The 20,810-nt window shown below is 36.2% G+C and overlaps 2 non-coding genes across 2 annotated transcripts; one reads left to right on the forward strand and one right to left on the reverse strand.

Moving 5' to 3' along the window:
• Positions 1–10,214: 10,214 nt before the first annotated feature.
• LOC114675287 (small nucleolar RNA U3) lies at positions 10,215–10,430 on the reverse strand. Its single transcript, XR_003726361.1, has one exon. It is a non-coding gene; the product is annotated as a small nucleolar RNA U3 (small nucleolar RNA).
• Positions 10,431–15,670: 5,240 nt separating this feature from the next.
• On the forward strand, positions 15,671–15,835 carry LOC114675278 (U1 spliceosomal RNA). Its single transcript, XR_003726356.1, has one exon. It is a non-coding gene; the product is annotated as a U1 spliceosomal RNA (small nuclear RNA).
• Positions 15,836–20,810: the final 4,975 nt, after the last annotated feature.

Here is a 20,810-nt window from a genome sequence, read left to right on the forward strand (position 1 = left end):
AAATAACATATTATTCATGTGAGTTACTCTCTACTGAGAAGATATGTGGATAGCAGCATAGCCAGAACTTACGACTGTCAATAAATGAGAGGTAGCTGAAAGTCTGGGAAAGACTACAAAACCAGGAATAGTAGACAACAAAGAAAGAACTTGCCAGCTGGCTAGCATCACCAAGCACTGGCCTTCCATGTGGATGGTCAAAGAATCTATTGTTGAATGTTGAAAAGCATCACTTGGACAAATCAACCCAGGAGTCATTGCCATATGTTTTACTGGAATTTGTTATTCTGCAGAGTTTACCCAGGTTTGCATGAAATATATAAATTTGTACTTTGCAAAATCCTACTCGTTGAGTTTTGAAAACCTAAGCCAAAAGGCTTTTTATTTTTACTCTTTGAACTTAAAACTTTACAAAAACATATGCTTCACTTAAAATTTAGTCCTCCTGATTTTGTGAAAGCAAGAATATTTTAGGTGCATATTTTTATTTTTCAACATTTTTCCTCATTTATTATAATAAAAGTATTGAGTTGATGTGAATAATATGGTTTATTAACTACTGACAAACATCTCAAGCAAATTATATGCTTGAAGTAGAGTAATGCAGTTAGGTTTTCTTTTTCATAATATCTGGCACAATTCTCAACTCATAAAAGATCTTAACTGGGCTACCATAAAATGGCCTGCAATGGATTCTAGTGAAATTTAATAAGATACTCAGTTACTAGCTTCATTAAAACACAGTGGGTTCATTATAACCCAATCTGGCAGAAACTCTCATTACTCTGGGTTTGTATTACCTCATGTAATTCTGCTTTTTAAAGTTCTTTTCTTTCCCTTCTCATCCAAACCCCATCATACCCTTGGTGTTACATTATAGCCAATTAACATACTTTAACTGTTTGTAATATATCATGTTTTTATTACTATTCTAAAGGAGTTTGTGTTTTTTCATTTTCTTCATTAGATCATTCAAGTAAGTCTCAAAGACTTTAAATGCTCTACTTGATTGTGTTCAAAGTTTTGAAAAATATGCTGCTCTAAGACTATGAAGTACTACCATTTTGAATCATTATGCCCTCTCTGTGATAAGAATATAATCCAATGTTATGCTATTCTCTGAATTAATCATAAAAATGATGTAAGAAGCTTGTATAAAAAAAACATATGTAATAGACCGTAAGCTTCTTGAGAGTACAGTTATGATTATATTTCCATAACAGCTAACATTTATCAGGTGCTTACAACACGTCAGCTATGGTGCTAAGTTGGATTTTTTATCTCACTTAAGATGACAGCTGAATGATATCTCTATTATGCATTCTTCCTCATTTTACAAATGAAAATAAATGAGACCCTGAGGAGCTAACGACTAGCTCAAAGTCACAAACCCAGTAGGTAATGGAAGGAGAAATCTAATCCAGTTATAACTCCAAAGTCACCACTCTCTCCACTTTATTGAACTGTTTTGGGTCTTGGTTTCTAAAGAGCCCATGACAGTGCTTGGCACTGAGTTGGCATTCAAATATTTGTTGACTTTAATGTTGATGGTGCTAATAAGTCACCAACAAACTGTTGCAATTCAATGTTGTTTTATTTCAATGTTGTTCTTTTTAATAGCCACTTTTGGTTGAATTTAACTATTGTTTTATTTTGTTTATTGTCAAAATGATGTATGAGTAGACATAGCTCAAAGGGGACTGAAAAGTAAACAGTTACCATAGCTACAGGGAAGTCAGTAAGGAAGTGAGGGTGTTAAAATGGAATTTGGCAACTAAAGGAAGCTGACAGAATAAGGAAGCAAATAAGAGAAAACAAAACAAACAAAAAATCAAGAAAGAAATACAAACTCCTGCACCTCCTCTTCTATTCCCTATTGCATTTGCTATCACCATCATGCCCCATTATACAAGCTAGAAACCTAGGAGGTATCTATGATTCCTCCTTTTTCTTTACCTTCTTTATCCTATTTAATCACTTACCTATTCTAAATACTGTGCATACTTTTATAATCTGTCCCCTCTTTTTCTCTCCTGCAATCACAGCTTGTTTTATTTCTTACCCCGTATTAAAACCATTCTAACTAATCTCCCTGCCTTCAGTCTCTTCTCTTAGGTCCTTTGTCCACACAGTTACAAGAATGACATCTAAAATTCAAAACTTACGATGTCACGCACTTACGTCTTTTAAACTCTTTAGTGGCTCTTCACCAACTCAGAATAAAGTAAACCTACTCTACCTTTCTTTTTAAGCCATTTCTATGTGTTGCAGATGAGTGAAAACAATTTGGATAATTCAGCAAATGCCAAGTTGTGTTTTGTTTTTTGTTTGTTTGTTTTTTGTAAATATTGTAGTATCTGATGGTGAAAGATATGTGAAACCTGTATGTTCTCTCTCCCAAATCTTGGCTATTAGATAGTAGCTACACCAAAATAAAGTATCAAGTTAAATTACACACAATGTACAAATGTTCATTAGAAAGGAGGCAAAACAACAACAACAAAAAAATCCCTATATACTCTGTTCTATAGCTCTGGGAGATCCCACTCTCTGACCTAAACCCAAAGACTAGTACTTTGCATGAAAAGCACATTTTCAAGAAGGTGCCATGAAGGAGCATTGGTAGGACTAGGGAGCGCTACAGTCAGACTGGGCAGCAGAAGACTGAGAAATTGAGATACATGAGACCAACATGGCTCCAGACCCCTAGCTTTTGTTGAATTCTAAAACCTCCTCCATGCAGGAGCAAGTGGGTCTTATACATCACTTCTAACAATTGCCTGCCTTAAACACCATTCATTTCAACAATAAAAATTTATTTCTTATGTTCTTGAAGACAAGTAGATCCTGTGGTGTAGCTTTTGTTAAAGATGATCAATGTTTTTCTTTCTTCTTTTTTTTTTTTTTTTTTTTGAGACGGAGTCTTGCTCTATCGCCCAGGCTGGAGTGCAGTGGTGCTATCTTGGCTCACTGCAAGCTCCGCCTCCCAGGTTCAAGCGATGCTCCTGCCTCAGCCTCCTGCCACCGCGCTTGGTTAATTTTTTTGTGTTTTTAGTAGAGACGGGATTTCACAATGTTAGCCAGGATGGTCTTGATCTCGTGACCTCGTGATCCACCCACCTTGGCCTCCCAAAGTGCTGGGATTACAGGCGTGAGCCACCGCGCCCGGCCGCTTTTTGTTTTTTATTTTTTTAAGAGACAGGGTCTTACTCTCTCAACCCAGGCTAGATTGCAGTGGCAAGATCATAGCTCAATATAACCTCAAACTCCTGGGCGCAACCGATCGTCCCACCTTTGCTGGAAGTGGCATTTTCAACCTATTCAACCTTACATTTAAATATAAGAAGACATCCTTCTTGTCATGATGTCAGTCAGTGACCCAGACTTTCAAGCTCTACTTTGTGTAAACTCATTTAGATGGCATCCAAAGGACTAAGAGAGTTTTGTAGTACTTACGTGGTATGCCATAGCTGCTACAATCCTTATTTTGCGTATTTTATAGCTTAAGGTACTGAAAACAAGTATTGAACAGTGTTATTATTATTATTTTATACTGATATTCTCCAGAATACTGTTTTTAATTGCAGAAATGAAAAACACTGCAAATATCCAATAACGGAAATGTTAAGATAAATGCATAAGGTAGAATATTATACACTCATTAAATAATATGCTTTTATTTATTTTTAAGTTATGTTTATTTAATTATTTATTTTTTAGATACAGTATCTCACTTTGTCACCCAGGCCGGAGTGCAGTCATGCGGTCGTAGATCACTGTAGCCTTGAACTCCTGGGCTTCAAGCAAACCTCCTGCCTCAGCCTCCTGAGCAGCTAAGACACAGGCACACAGGCCACCATTCCCAGCTAATTTTTTTTAAATTTTTTGACAGAGACAGAGTCTCACTATGTTGCCCAGGATGGTCTCGAACTCCCAGCCTCAAGCCATTCTCTCACCTTAGCCTTCTAAAAGCACTGGGATTACAGGCATGAGCCACCTTGCCCAGCCACATGATCAATGTTAAGTAATCAATCCTTAAGGTGATAATTCCTGATTATGGTATTCCACGTGTTATTTGACCATCGCTGAAATGATGGTTGCAATTAAAAGACTTCTAACACTATTTAATTGCCCGTATAAGATACAACATACCCACTTTCATAATTTTTAGCTATGAAAACATCCAGCTACTTACAGTTTCTTCATTAACTCATCCACAAATGTTTAATTGGTGCCTCTTATATGTCAGTCACTGTTCTACATCCGGCAAATGCAGCAACAGATGTGGCAGACAAAGCCTCTGTTCTCATGGTGTTTACATTCCTGAGGGGACACAGAATATATATATATAGTGATAAGCTGTATACACCAATAGTCAGATTTCTTTTGATTGCAAGTGATAGAATCCTGAGCAAATTAATTTAGAAAAAAAAATTTAATAGAAGGATAAAGAAAAGCAGAAGGTGAGGTGCAAGAACAAGAAGAGTTTAGAGGATTCAGAAACTGGAACTAAAGATGTAGTTGCCCTAAGGACTCATTCTCTCTACATCTTCCCCATCTCTTTTTTCAGTTGTTCTTTACACATGGACTTCATTCTTTCCTACAGTAAATGGTCTTTCTCCGGTAGGAAGGTAAAATGGCCACAGTGGTTCTCAACCAAAAGCAATTTTGACTCCCAGAAAACATCTGAACATGTCTGGAGACATTTTCAGTTGTCATAATTGGGATGATGCTACTGGCATCTAATGGATAGAGACTAGGAATGCTGCTAAATATCCTACAATGTTTGGGACAACTGCCTGCAACAAAGAATTATGTTGACCTGAATATTAAGAGTTCCAATGTTGAGAAACCTTGCTCTAGGGGTGATTCAAATCTTACATCATTCCAGTGTAAGAATCCCTAATATTCACTAGTGTACAACAAATATGACAGTAGCATATATAATACAACAATAATGCCAACAACATTTAATAAGTATTTACTATGTGACAGGAAATATTTTAAGTCCTTCCATGTATTAACAAATTCATCCTCACAACAGAACTATGATGTAGGTATTATTGTGATCTCCCTGTTTTGCAAATAAGAAAGCTAAGATACAGAAAAGTGTAATAGCTTATCTAAGCTTACACAGCTATTAAGTAGTGGAAATTATATTTGAATCCAGGAAGTTTCACTCCAGAGTATATGGTCCTAAACTTTGTGACACTGTTTTTCAATTGCTACTTTAGCATAATAAAACCCTTGGAAAAGAATCTGATTGATCTGACTTGGGTCATATGCCATCCCTTGGATGAACTGCTCCAGCCAGGAGAATGCTATATAATGATTGGCTTAGTCTGGGTCATATACCCACCCCTATAGTTAACTGGGCTGTGTAATATACTTAACAGTTCTACCACATAGTTGGAGTGAGGGAAAAATATACTGCTAAAACGAGAAAGAGGGCTGGGGCGGTGGCTCATGCCTGTAATCTCAGCACTTTGGGAAGCCAAAGTGGCTGGATCACCTGAGCTCAGGAGTTTGAGACTAGCCTGGGCAACATGGCAAAACCCAGTCTCTACAAAACAAATACAAAAATTAGCTGGGTGCAGTGGCCTGCGCCTATAGTTGCAGCTACTCGGGAGGTTGAGGCAGGAGGATTGCTTGAGGCAGGAGGATTGCTTAAGCCCAGGAGGCAGAGGTTGCAGTGAGCCTGGATGATGCGATTGCACTCCAGCCTGGGTGACAGAGTGAGACCCTGCCTCAAAAAAACATTTTAAAAGACAAAGAAAACAAAAAAGAAACAAGGATACAGGACAGACAACAATGATCGAACTACCTTTTCCGTAATGCTATTTCTCACTTCTGCTCGTCTGCTCATACTGTTCTCATTGTTTGGCATGCTCTGCCTAACATTCTCCCACAAGTACACATCTCAGCTTGAAGAAAAATATAAGGTAAAATCTCTACTTGGAAACCTTCCACTATCACCCCTTTCAAGTTGAGTTATATCCTCTTTTCTCCTATGCCCATAATATCCTGCACATATATCTTTCATGGTATTGCCCATATAGCATACATCTCTATCTCCCCCACTATACTGTGATTGCCTTTAAAACCGTCAATGTGTTGTATTCATCTTTCCATCCCACACGCCTAACCCTGCGTCCACACATATAATAGGGATCCAATAAATGTTAGTTGACAGAATGGCAGATTTAAAAGTTTCTTGGGAGAAGTCAAAAGCAAGAGTCCTAAGATTAATTGAGTTTCTGTGGTAAGATAGTAAGAAAAAATTCCCAGGTGACATGGTCTGTCTGCTAGTAATTTAGTTCTTTCAATTGAACAGCCTGCCAGAAACAATGCTTATAGAGTGACTGTACTGTGGAGTAAGGAGAAGTGAGAATTCCACATTTTTTTGTAAAATTATGAATCACAGAAGAGTAGAGCTGGAAGGGTGCTTAGAGACTATTTAGTCCAGGGCTTGTCATTTGATATGTAAGAACTCTAAAGCCAAAATATTTTTTAATAAAGTGCACAGAATAATGACAATCAACTAAAAATCGATTGAAGACTTAACTATAAGACCTGAAAGTTGTAAAACCCATAGAAGAAAATATAAGGGAAAAGCTTTATGACATCAGTATATCCAGTGATTTCATGGAAATGACATCAAAAGCTCAGGCAACAAAAGTAAAAATGGACAAGTGGGCTACATCAAACTAAAAAAGTTTCTGCGCAGTGAAGGAAACAGAGTAAAAAGACAACCCACGGAAAGAGAGAGATATTTGCAAACCATACATCTGATAAGGGGCTAATCTCCAAAATATATAAGAAACTCCTATGACTTGATAGCAACAACAGAAAACCCCACAAAACTCTAATAACTTGATTTTAAAATGGGCTAAGGACTTGAATGGACATTTCTTTGAAGAAGACATATGAGGAGTCAACAGGTATGTGAAGAGATATTCAGTGTCACTAATCATCAGGGAAATGCAATCACAACAACAGTAAGGTATCACTCACACTTACTGACTATCTCTTACCAAAATGCTTGAGGCCAGAAGTGTTTCACATTTCAGATTTTGGAACATTTACATATACATAATGATATAGGTTGGATATGCGATGTAAGTCTAAACAGAAAATTCACTTATGTTTCATTTACACCTTATACACTTTATACCATAGCCTGAAGGTAATTTTATACAATATTTTAAATAGTTTTGTGCATAAAATGAAGTTTTGACTGCAACCTACCATGTAAAGTCAGGTGTGGAATTTTCCACTCGTGGTATCATGTCAGTGCTCAAAAAGATTCAGATTTTGGAGCATTTCAGATTTCAGATATTTGGATTAGGGATACTCAATCTGTATGTTTTTTAAAGGCAGTAAGTGTTGGCTGGCTGTGGAGAAATTGGAACCCTTATGTACCATTGGCAGGAATGCAAAATGGTGCAGCCATTGTGAAAATCAACATGGAGTTTCCATAAAAAATTAGAAATAGAAGTACCATATGATACAGCAACCCCACTTCTGGGTATTTATCCAAAAAATTTGAATCCGAATCTTAAAGAGATATTAGCACTCCAATATTCATTGTAGCACTATTTGCAAAAGCCAAAATAAATGAAGACCTAAATGCCCATTTACAAATGAATGGAATTTTATATGTATATATACAATGGAATATTATTCAGCCTTTAAAAAGAAAGAAATTCTGCTATATGTGACAATATGAATGAACCTGGAAGACACTATGCTAAGCAAAATAAACCAGTCACAGAAGGGAAAATACTGCATGATTTCATTTACATGAGATATCAAAAGTAGTCAAATTAATGGGAACGAAGAATAGAATTGGGGTTTCCAGGGGTTAGGAAGAGAGGGAAAAAGGGAGTTGCTGATGGGTATAAAATTTGTTATGCAAAATGAGTAAGTTCTGAAGAGCCACTGTAAAACACTGACTACACATGACCATACTAAATCTCATGCTAAGTGTACTTAAAATTTTTTAATTTGAAAATTGAAAATTGAAAGAATGATCAAAGAGGTCAAATTTTTAAAGTTAATTCATTAGAGACATCTATGTTATTTGAATATTCTCTTTTATGAAATATCTATTAAACATTCTAATCATTAATTGGATTGCCTTTTAGTGTTTTGTGAAAATGATGTATATATTCTGTATGAGTCATTTGAAAATATATGAATTAAAAAATTAAAAACACACTAGATGTATTTACATTGAGTTGTATGCACAATTCTTATTCCCTTCCATAAAAATATTTTTTTAAATTTGTTTTAATGAGATTTCATAATTTTGGTTCTAATCTATTAATTTAATTTTTTAATTCTAAACTTACTTGGATAAATATTTATTGCTTGGGAATATATCACTGCTTTCAGTGCTAACATAGAAATGAATGTTGCTGACGAGTGAGAAATAATCTATAGGTATCTGAAGAAGATTATTTATTTATTTATTTATTTATTTATTTATTTATTTTTTGAGATGGAATTTTGCTCTTGTTGCCCAGGCTGAAGTGCAATGATGCAATCTCGGCTCACTGCAGCCTCCACCTCCCGTGTTCAAGCGATTCTCCTGCCTCAGCCTCTCAAGTAGCTGGGATTGCAGGCATGCGCTACCATGCCTGGTTGCTTTTTTTGTATTTAGTAGAGAGAGGGTTTCTCCATGTTGGTCAGGCTGGTCTCAAACTCCTGACCTCAGATGATCCGCCCGCCTTGGCCTCCCAAAGTGCTGGGATTACAGGCATGAGCCACTGCACCCAGCCTGATGAAGATTATTTTATGTAGCAAATATTTGGTCACTGTATATAAAGTCATATTAACCTTGCATAATGGAAACACACCTGATTTTGTTATTTTGTATCTAGCAATAAGGCAAAAAGTTATCCATTGAGATGAAATTTCAGATATGATTCTAAAAATGGTCAGTGGACACTGCTTCCTAATCAGATAAATCAGAAATAGCCCCAGTTGCATGTTTTTGAGGCCTCTGTTTATTTCCCATCTAAACCATTTTCATTTATACTGCCAAAAGATTGCAAATACTCATGGATGATCAATGCAGTTGAGCAATAGAAGCATCAGCACAAGGGCACGTGATGTTTCCCTTTGCCATTTTACCCCTTGTGCTTTTGCAATTCTCATTCTCACAAGGGAGCTCCCCAATCTGGGTCTTCCATCCCATGAGTCACTTCATACTCTTAATATTGCTGTTTTCTCATGTTTCTGTAAAGATTTACCTATCCCATGCCTCCGTGTTCCAGGAAAATCATCTAAGTTGATGAAGAATCTCAGGGACCATGCTAGGGACAGAGAGGGGTTTTAAATGGGATCTATAGGAATGCCAATCTATTAAATTGTTCTGAGAAAAATAAAATCTGCGGTTAAATAAAATTGGGAAATGTGTACTCTATCACTCTCTTGGAAACTCAAAATGTACATTAGCATACTTAAAGGTGCTAAGAAGTCCAACAGTTAAGAATCTGGTTTCCCTTTGTTTAACACCACATTTCCCACACTTATTTGAACCTTATTTTCAAGGCACTTAGAGCACTAATCTTACAGAGAACACCTTTTCGATTTGTTTGTTTGAGACAGAGTTTCATTCTTGTTGCCCAGGCTGGAGTGCACTGGCAGGATCTTGGCTCACTGCAACCTCTGCCTCCCCAGTTCAAGTGATTCTCCTGCCTCAGCCTCCCGAGTAGCTGGGTTTACAGGTGCCCACCACCATGCCCAGCTAATTTTTTGTATTTTTAGTAGAGATGGGTTTTGCCAAGTTGCTGGGTTTACAGGTGCCCACCACCATGCCCAGCTAATTTTTTGTATTTTTAGTAGAGATGGGTTTTGCCAAGTTGGCCAGGTTGGTCTCAAACTCCCGACTTCAGGTGATCCACCTGTCTCAGCCTCCCAACGTGCTGGGATTACAGGCATGAGTCACTGCGCCCAGCCAAGAACACATTTTCTACATTAGAACACACACTGTATCAGAAAATGTTAACGACGTCATATGTCACCCCTTTTTTATAGCAAGTTTGCATTTTACAGAGACTTTAGAGATAACGTTTTAACTCAGCATCACATTTTCACAAAGTATTCCTCTTTCTTTGTTATGCCTTTGTTTTTCTTTTCTTTTTCCTTTCTATCTTTTTCTTTCTCTCTCTCTCTCTTTCTTTCTTTCTTCTTTCTTTTTAACGGGAACCACACAGACTGCATCCTCTCCCTCTTACTCTCTGGGAAGAAGAGGAAAATAATCATCAATGGCAAATAGCAGTTACAGCAAATCAACACCAACAGCTGGCTTCACATTTAGGAGAGAATGCTGTGCTTCTTCCTCATGTTTCCTGGTGCTCCACATGTTCAGAGAAACTTCTCCAGTAGTGAACTATAGAAATGAACCTTGAAAATATAGTCTTCACAATTTCTTATATGATTATTATTGTACCTGGATCACTTTCCTTTAGCCTAAACTCCATCTTTTAGAATTTCCTTTAGTGAGGGTCTACTGGTTATCTGAAAATGTCACTATTTCAAACTAATCATCAGAAAATGGGCATATGTCAATAGGTATGGAATTCTAGGTTGGCAGTTATTTCCATTCAGCTCTTTGAAAACTATGATCCTACTGTCTTCGACTTCCATTGTAGCTCTTGAGGAGTCAACTATTATTTTAACTGTGACTGTTTATAAAGTCTCTTTGCCTCTGATGTTCTGCAGTTTCACTGTGATTTGTCCTAGTGTAGATTTATTTTTATATATAATTTGTGTACCATACTTAGGTGTCACTGCATTCAAGAATCTGTAGATTAGTATTTTTTAGTCATTTCTGGAGAGGACAGAGCCATGTAAAAGGCATTCTTTATTTCCCTGATTCTTAGAAATCACCTGAGAATCTTGTATATCTAAAAGTGTGTGTTTGGGGGAGGGAAGGGGGGTGGTTACTAGTGACTAAAGAGAATCAGTCCTTTGATTCTCCCAGAAAGTTATGGAGTAGAGCTTCTCCAATAATAAGTAGAGCTTAATAATAAGTAGAGCTTCTAAATAAATAGCCTACCACAGAAGAGGATAGGCAGTTAATGCCATCCCTGAATTATTCAGTTCAGGATTTACATGTTAAAGCCAAAAGTACTCTCCTGGTAAGAATTATCCTGCTGTAGATGTAAAGGAGTTTAGTACTTGTTTGTAAGGGGAGTGTTCTGACACTCACAAAATTCTTGATAGGCAGTTGCCAATTCTACTTATGTTGAGAGCGTATCAGGCAGCTGGATTTGAGTAGTAATTAGCTTTTAGATTCTCTCAGAAACTTTCATCGAGCTCTACTGCAATTCATCCAGTTTCTGAATTTCTTAATCTCTCAGAAACTTTCATCGAGCTCTACTGCAATTCATCCAGTTTCTGAATTTCTTAAACCTTATTTGGTGGTACTAAGCTTTTTTAGGTTAAAGCAAAAGAAACCTGAAAAATAAGCTAACTTTTTGGGGATTATAGCTGCTCTCACCTTCATGCCCTGCTTAGATATGGATCACCTTTCCTGGGCAGATAGCTCTAGGTGACAGAGTAATCAGTTATAGTGCTATTCAAACTCAGCTTTTAAGACTGTTTTCAGAGGCACTAATTGAATGCCTTCCAGAAAGTTATGGCCCTCTAGAGATCATCATTGAATATAGTAGTACCTAAAAGCCAAAGGAGTGAAAAAGTAACCCCTGAAAATCTAAATGTTAGAAAGAATTTCCAGTAAATAGCTGTAGGGTGGAATGGGACTTCGTGAGGGGAGAATAAAATAACATTATTAGAGTATGCCAGTCACATCTCCTTCGAAACGGATGGTTCCATGGTAAAAAGAAAAATCATATGAAGAAAACATTAACTATAAGCAAAGATTGCATTTTAATACTTTCTGTTAGGTAATCAGAATTGCCATTTATTCAACACACTTTGATATACTTTTTAAATACGTGTCAGGCACTGTTCACTCTCTGAAATTATTTGTAATAGGCCCCTGAAAGATATTTGCACTGAGGGTGAGGTATATTTCACTACTGCAATGTCTCAATTTAACTAATAAAGATAATAGATTAGAATAAATATTAGGAAATCATCAAATAAAAATCTAAAAGTATTTCCTAGAATAGAAGGCTGTCAATCCATTGATTGAAAGGACCTATTAATTGTCTAGTACAACAACAAAAGAAAGCTAAAAAAAGCCCCACGCCCAGGCAAATGATTATAAAATTTAGGACTCTGGAGACAAAGAGAAGTTTCCGAAGAGAAAAATAAATAGGTTACATGCACGTGCAAAGACTAAAGAATTAGAATAGCTTCTGACTTCTCAATAATAGCACTGGAAGCTAGAAGACAATGCTCAAGATATTGAGACTAATGATTTCAATCTAAAATGCCATATGCAATCCAATTATCAATTGAGATATATTTTTACACACTAAAAGCTTTAAGTATTTTATCTCTCATATAGCCTTTCCTAGGAAGCTATTGGAGAACATACTCTACCTAAACTAGAAAAAAACAATAAAGTAGTATATAAAAAGCAATTGATTCAATGTGAGAAAGAAAGAGAAAGAGAGATAAAAAGGGAATTCCATTAATGATGACGAACTGAAGTTCCAGGATGTCTGTGTTAGTCTATTTTTGCATTGCTAAAAAGAAATACCTGAGACTGGGTAATTCATAAAGAAGTTTAATTGGCTCGTGGTTCTGCAGGCTGTATAGGAAGCATAGCAGCATCTGCTTCTTGGGAGGCCTCAGGAAGCTTTCAATCATGGCAGAAGGCGAAAGGGTAGCAGGCGTTCCACATGGCAGGAGCCAAAGCAAGAGAGAGGGAGAGTTGTTTGGAGGAGGTGCTACACACTTTTAAACAACCATGTCTCATGAGAACTCACTCACTATGACGAGAGCAGCACCAGTACATGAAAGATCTGCCCTCATGACCCAAACACCTCCCACCAGGTCTTGCCTTCAACATTGGGAATTACAATTCAACATGAGATTTGGGCAGGGACAAATATCCAAACTATATCAGCAGTTATTCAGCAGAGCTAAAGTGCAACAAGTTCAGGATAGACTACAAGATGAAAGGCTCCAGAAAAACATGTAATCTGCGATTACTAAACTGGTTTAAGAATGTTGGAGACCATGAAAAAACTTAGGCATAGATTTTTTTTTTGAATTGATAAAAAATAACAATTATTAAGTCAGAGGGAAAAAATGCTATATGTGAAAGAAAATATAACCAGGAGTGCTGCTATGGTCTGAATGTGTGTGTCTCCCCCAAAATTCATGTGTTGTGTGGTGCCCTTATGAATGAGATTAGTGCTCTAATAGGGGCTGAAGAGACCATAGCCCTGGTTTTCCATCCATGTGAGGACAGAGCTAGAAAATGTCATCTAGGAGCCAGAAAGCAGGCCTTCTCCATACACCCAATCTGCCATATCCTTGATATTGGGCTTCCCAGCCTTCAGAACAGTGAGAAATAAATTTCTTTTATTTATAAGCCATCAAATCTGTAGTATTTTTTTATAGCAGCCCAAATGGACTAAGAAAATTGTTATGGTTTTTCTTTCAGTTACCATTTTAGCAAAAATAAGAACTCATTCATCCAGAGTTGGCAATGCCCTTTGACCATGAAGTTAATAGAGTGACCATAAAATTAATTGTCCAAACTTGGAAGCTTTTGAGAGTGAAAGTAGGTGCTATTACTAGTTAAGGTGGAACAACAGGCATAATTTAGATCTACTGTAGGCAAGCTGAGACATATGGCTATCCTAGCTGTTGTGAAACTACCACTGTCCACCTGGTGGCAGTTTACCTTTCATTGAAGTCAAAGAATTCAGGAGAAAATAAACTTCTGATCTTGGAAGCTCCCTCCTAAAACATGATTTTTAAAATCACAATCTACTTCGGAAGTGGGAGTCGGGTGCTTTATTTTTAGGTATTTGGGGATACATAGCTTACTATGTAAAAACAAGTAAAGAAAATAAATCTGATTTATGAAAAACAATTTGAAAATTACATTCTAGGAATAGACTTTTTAAAAATGTATAATCTTTATTTGATAAATTACTGATGTTAGCAAACATGGGTTCTAAGAGGGTTTCCCAATAAGACTTGAAATGTGTAAATACTGTTAAGGCTCATCTTAGAGCTCTAACAACTTGATTTCATTAACCAATGTGTAACTATTATCTTCCTGCATTTTTGTCAGTCCTTTTCCAGTCTTTAGTTAGGCTTATTCATTAATTACATTAATTATATAGAGGACCTCCTCCAGCCCCAATATATTCTCAAACTCCCTATCATGTATGTGCTATATTTTTAAAATATATAACTGAACCATTATCAGAGGGGCCAAAATCCAAACATTCTCTACCTTAAAAACCTGACCAAAACTCTGTGACAAGTCTTCAATATTGACTGCTAGGTGTTTTTCTTTTTCTTTTTCCAAGCACCATTGTGAATATATTCGTAAGGATTTGAATTGTGATTTCTTGATAAGGAATCAAGACATTGCTGTTGTTCTGGCCTTTTGAAGATTTTCCCAAGTGTAACATGAACAGAGAATGGACTATTACCCTAATCTTCACATTTCCACCTGATAAGTTCACATGTGACCATTTTGATGTGTTTTATAGTATGCCATCAAGAAGATACAGTAAAGAAGGTTCACAGCTTAGAAAGTTTTCAAGGTTTTTTTTAATGTCTGTTACTTATAAGTGAATTTGCCCAAATGAATAAACATAACCATTAAAACTACATACATAGCACCACTAATAAAAAAGACTTGTCCAACTTAAGTAGATAGTCACATTATTAGAAAATTATTAACCTCACAAGAAGCTTTTTTAAGTTTAAAACCTATTAGTCTTCTATTTCTTACTTTAAAAACAACTATTTTTTAATTTTACTTTTCATTATTTTTCTGAAATGAATGTTAACCTGTTTTTGAACTCTTACCTTTTAGAAGAGTATGTTATGACTTGAGCTTTTGGGTAATATTGTCATCTATGGAAATCTATGAACATTGCTTTAGCTGGTGGTTATGAAATTAATGCAATTTCTAACATTTCTCCATACTTCTGAGTAATTCTGGGAATTGTCCTTCCAAAGAAATCCTTGTATTTCTAGATTGAGATGAGAGAAAAAGTATATAGGTAATTCTACAAATTTCTCCTAGGCATGTACATATCTAGCCAAGCATACCAACCTAAATCATTAGGCCATCAGCACCTTGGAGAAGGATGGACAAGCTTGAAGGGAAGCTATTCAGCAGTAGAGCGTAACAATAAAATAAGTTGTTTCAATCAAAATTCAAATAGATATGGAGGTTATATTTTGAAATGAGTTGGTTTTCACAGTTGAAGTGTGAATTTGTGTTTGTGTGTGTGCTGTGACTCTTTGATTTCCGGGAACTAATTTTGGTTCCTGAGTTCTAATTCTAGTTGGGTCTGAGATCACCACAGGCAGTGTCACTATTTTGAGCAATTGTACAATTTATTTACATTATCCCCAAAAGGCCTATGCCCACATAGGTACACAGGAGTGCTAATCAATGTAGTGAGTGGGTAAAACCCCTGTTTTTGTCTTTTGTAAGTTTGAATTGTTTTCTGTCCCCTAAAGAGAAACCCTTAAATAAAAATGATGAATTCTTATATGTCGGGGTAGTGCCGTGATCATGAAGGTGGTTCTCCCAGCACCAAGGCTCATCTATTGCACTCCAGATGTGCTGACCCCCTGAGATTTCACCAAATGTGGGAAACTTGATTGCATAATTTATGGTGGTGGTGAACTGTGTTCGCTCTTTCTCCAGTTCAACAAAACAAAACAAATGGCCTTTTATTTCCTAGTGACTGAAATCTGTTAACGTTTGATTAATGTCCATTTCAAAAATGGCCATATTCAACCTCAACTCAACATTATAAAACTGGGATTATACAGACAAAGCCTAAATCATATAAAGAGAAAATCAACTAGAGATGTCTATCCATTTGGGTACTTGAACATGTCAAAAGCAGCCTGAAATTTTAGCTAACTTTTGTAAACCGTTCAGACTTACACACCAATTAGCATCCAAGGAGACATAAAACTGAAGGTTTACAAGGTGCTCTTTCCAAAAAGAAAAGCCCTTTCAAGGACACTTGAAGGGAATTCCTTCCCTGAACAATGGCCATTCTGCCTTGGCAAGGGAATTTGTCAGGTGCCTGAGTTGTAGTAAAGGCATAGGATCAAGAGGTTCTTCTAAAGGCTCTGCAGACCAGCCCCCTGAAGCAATCAATCAGCAATCAACCAGCTGGCCTTCCTAGGGCTCCTATCCTGTTTCAGGATCTAATAGTTTAAAAATGAGTGGGAATTTGGAAGTTAGAAATTTAATAGTTTTTATAATAACTCAAAGATCAGCCTTGGCAAGGTTACTCAGAACTAGCCCATCCATTTTCTCACTGGCACATTTCATAAAAACAAATAAATAAATATAAATGGTACCTCCCCATTAAAGGTAACTTTGCTTCAAGACCCTTTTCCAGAACACACATCATTCAGTGATTAGTCACTCAGTAGTGTTACCAATTTTTAAAAAATTGGAGGCAAGATTTGATTATGGTCCTAAATCTCGAATGATTACAGTGACCTATAACACTGCTACATAATTTTTTTAATTAATTTTCTGAAACAGTAAAAACTTGAGTATGTGTTACAATTAATATGGTATCTCTCTGGTGTTTTTAAATAACAAATCTGGATAGGTTAATCAAAGCTGAACTTTGCTGGATCTCTAAACATGAGTTTATTTTGATTTTTAGGTAGCTCAGCATTGGATTTTAGATAAGATTTCCAGAATCAATCAGTAACATCCTGCTGGGTCATTCTTCCAAATTAGGTTTACTAAAGTGCACACCATGGTCAGATTTCAGAAAACTGACTCAACAATCACAAAACTCCTGAAATCTTTTGGGAGCCTCTGCAAATTTTTTGTCTATAATAGGGGCTTAATAATCATTTCGTGTATTTCTTTTTTACTCTTGAAAATGTAGTATTTGTTGGTCAGAGGTTGGATGCCAAGAAATTATGTTCAGCCAAAGTGGCCAATGGAATAGAGGTTTAGAATTTAAAAGTTTTTCTACTCTGCATACATGTTTTTAATCTGCTAACCAAACCTTAATTTTGGTGCACATATTTATCTCTCAGAGGTGAACACTAATCTTATAGTGCCTTTTAACAGCGTTAGTTTAGTCTATATGCAAATTTAAAACTACCAGCCCCTTGAGGAATTTTGTTACTAAAATGCCAAGGGTTCTGTCTAGGTCCTGCTGCTTGCTGCAAAGAAAACCAATCACTGAAACAATGAGTATTGCCAAGGAAGAAGCCCTTAATTGGGTGGGGCAGCTGAGGTGATGGGAGATCAGTCTCAAATCCATCTCCCTGACTAAAATCACGAATTTATATAGCAGCGAAGAAATGTAACTACATGCAGGAAAGCAGGAAGTAGGGAGGGGTGAGGAAGAGGAGTTGGTCAACAGGAAACAGGTGGTCAGCTGGCAATTATGATGGATTAGGGGTCTGGCATCTCATTGTCCAGATGTGGTGATTTGGTGAATTTTGGTTCCTTGATACTATCTGGGAGGCCTGATGGTTGGTTTCCTGAGAAAGGAACTCAGATAAGACAAATATAACTTTCTCAAGTTCTGAGAATGTGAGGACAATTTCTATGTTTATTCAAAAGAAACCATAAACATCAGTTCTATGGGACAATTGGGCCAGTTTCAATGTTAGTCCAAATTCAAGTTAGTCAAGGTAAAACAAATAATTTGGCAAATAAATAGCTGCTTTGAGAATCAATCATTTGGTTGATTGTTTTTTCTTTTTGCCTTGCCACCTACCTACACAGATACTTTTAGATGGTGTGGCATAAATGCAGCTTTTGGGGGGACAAGAGGCATAGGTAAAACAGTGTTAAAAATACAAGCCTGCGAAAATCTTAAAGTTCAGAAAAAGAATTATGATGAGGCAGTATTCAAATTGTCATTAATAAAGAGGGAAAATTAGCATTCATTAACAATTAGTTTCCAGGTACCTTGCTATGCTTTATTAATTTTTGAAAAATTCCCTCTTTACATTAATCCTATTAAGTTGATATTGTTATGACAATATTACAGATGTAGAAACTGAGGCTTAGAGATCTTAAATAACTTGACTATGGCTAGTAAGGGGTGAATCCAAGACTGAAGTCCAGATAGTCAGACTCTAGAAACTCCTCCCTTTTTTAGGCAGCATCCATAATGGTTAAGAGCTGTAGCTCTAGAGCCAGACTGCCTGGGTTGGAATCCCCTAATTTTAGCTGTTTCATTTACTAGTTGTGTGATCATAAGGGTGTTAATTCTCTGTGCCTCGATTTCCATACCTGTAAAATGAAATAATAATAATGCTTACCACATAGGGTTGTTAAGAATTAATGAATTAAATAAGTAAATATATAAAGTGTTTAAAATAATCCTTGACACAAAGAAAGTACTGAATAAATGGTAGCTATTGTTAGTATTTTTACTATGTCATACAGTTGACTGTCATCAATAATGAGAGGCTGTTTGTATTTTAAACAGAGTAACTCATTAAAAAAAATACTGCCTACAAGGGTTTACAAATGAATGGCACCAAAAAAGTAATACTAAAATCTTGCCAATTTCATATAACAGAACTTTCCCCTGAGTATTTTTAAATATTGGAATCTATTGGAATATCTAGCATATTATTTCCCTACCTTTTATAAGCCATGCCCCTTTGATAGATATTTAAACATTTTAAATTACCTTTAATGTTATTTGTAATTTCAAGATAAATTAAACATAAAGACGGAAAACAAATGAATATTGAAAAAAATGGCTTTATTTTCAAACTGCAAACACTTTCCACGTATTCTTCCAACATTTCAGAAACACCGATTTGGCAAACAGGACAATGTGTGCTGAATGAACTTAGGCAAGTTATATAGTCTCAGTCACCTGCTATAAAACAGGGATAAAGACACAGGTTTTACCTCCTCACCAGATGTGCTGGGAATCAAATGAAACAGTAGATCTCAAGACCCTTTCTGTTCCAGAAAGCCTGATCCAAAAAAGAGATGATTATTGTGGCTGGCAGCAAACTTGTCATCTTGTTGTTAGCAGCTCATTCATCTTTTGATAAAATAATCTGGATGTATTTCATTGTTCTCAAAGTCAAAGAAATACAAACCTTTTCTAGTCATTGCTAGTAAATAATATTTCAATTTTAGAAAAGACAACTCTATGAAGAAAAACAACCATCAATCATTAATGAATACTAATGTTAATTTTCTGAATGCTTTCTGATCCAGGTCCACTCAAGCAATTTATAATTTCATGATATGACTGTTTTTAAGCATATCCAGTGCAGATACAGTGCTTAAAATTCATGATATTATGAGAAAAATATACTGTGAAGTGCTGCATTTAATCTAAAGTGATATACACATCTTAGTGCACTTTTATGGTAATAACTAGAATGAATTAGAGACTCATTCAGAATGAATATATTCCTGGTCACTCATTGCGAAAAGATTGTTTAATATACCACGTTCGTTACTTGTGCAATCTTCTCTTGTTGCTATATTTGCATGCAAATGACTTAGTTTTTCCTTCAATTTAAATGAATTCTCTAATACAAATAAAGATCCAAATGTAAAACCATAAAATAAAGTTGTGGGCTGCTTTTATTAAAAGTGGTCCTAAAAAATTAGGAGAAAGCCACTGGCAGTTTAGTCTCATTTTTGTATTCTCATTGAAATTTTAGCAAGTTTTAGGCAAAATAGGCATTTTTTGGTCTCATCTAGACTTGTTTTTTCTCAATAGTGGTAATTGCTAGAAATAGAAATCATAAGGTCAGACTTAATTTTAGGGGAATTTTTATCATCTCAAGATAGTTCATACAGTCCGTACCATGGATATAAAGAAAAAGGAAATTTAGCTAAGAAAAATGATATGTAGGCCGGGCGCAGTGGCTCACGCCTGTAATCCCAGCACTTTGGGAGGCCGAGGTGGGCAGATAATCTGAGGTCAGGAGATCGAGACCAGCCTGACCAACATGGAGAAAACCCGTCTCTACTAAAAATACAGAATTAGTTGGGCGTGGTGGCGCATGCCTGTAATCCCAGTTACTCAGGAAGGCTGAGGCAGGAGAATCGCTTGAACCTGGGAAGAGGAGGTTGCGGTGAGCCGAGATTGTGCCATTGCACTCCAGCCTGGGCAACAAGAGCGAAACTCCGTCTCAAAAAAAAAAAGAAAGAAAAGAAAAATTATTTGCTGAAAAGTGTACTTGAAGACTTTGTAGATTGTGAAGTCATTTTATACCCATTATCTGATTTATGGCACATGATTTTTAAAAAATTAGCCACCCTCCAAAGCACATTCATTCCTGTGCAATTCAAAATGTCAAAATACATGCACGTGTAGAAAATCTTATTTACAAAAATGGAAAACTTCCCTGAATATTTGTTGGAGTCTTCTGTTTCTTTAAAAAAAGATAAGCTTGGGATTACTTATATTCTAGTCAATGCATATGCTGGTCATCTCAGTCCTCATTTCAGTATCTCATGACATAGACATATAATGTCCTCATGCCTGTTTTTCACTGTCTGACATGGAACATGCCATTGTTCTTCTCCTTTTCCCATCAAAGTGAATCATGTATGTGTTCCATTCTTTAGACATCTATTAGATGATTAACTGGCAGATCTGTAAATTGGTTTTTTGCATATACTGTATTTCATCTATTTT

This window comes from Macaca mulatta, chromosome X (genome assembly GCF_049350105.2).
Source record: "Macaca mulatta isolate MMU2019108-1 chromosome X, T2T-MMU8v2.0, whole genome shotgun sequence".
In the NCBI taxonomy this organism is placed as follows: Eukaryota; Metazoa; Chordata; class Mammalia; order Primates; family Cercopithecidae; genus Macaca; species Macaca mulatta.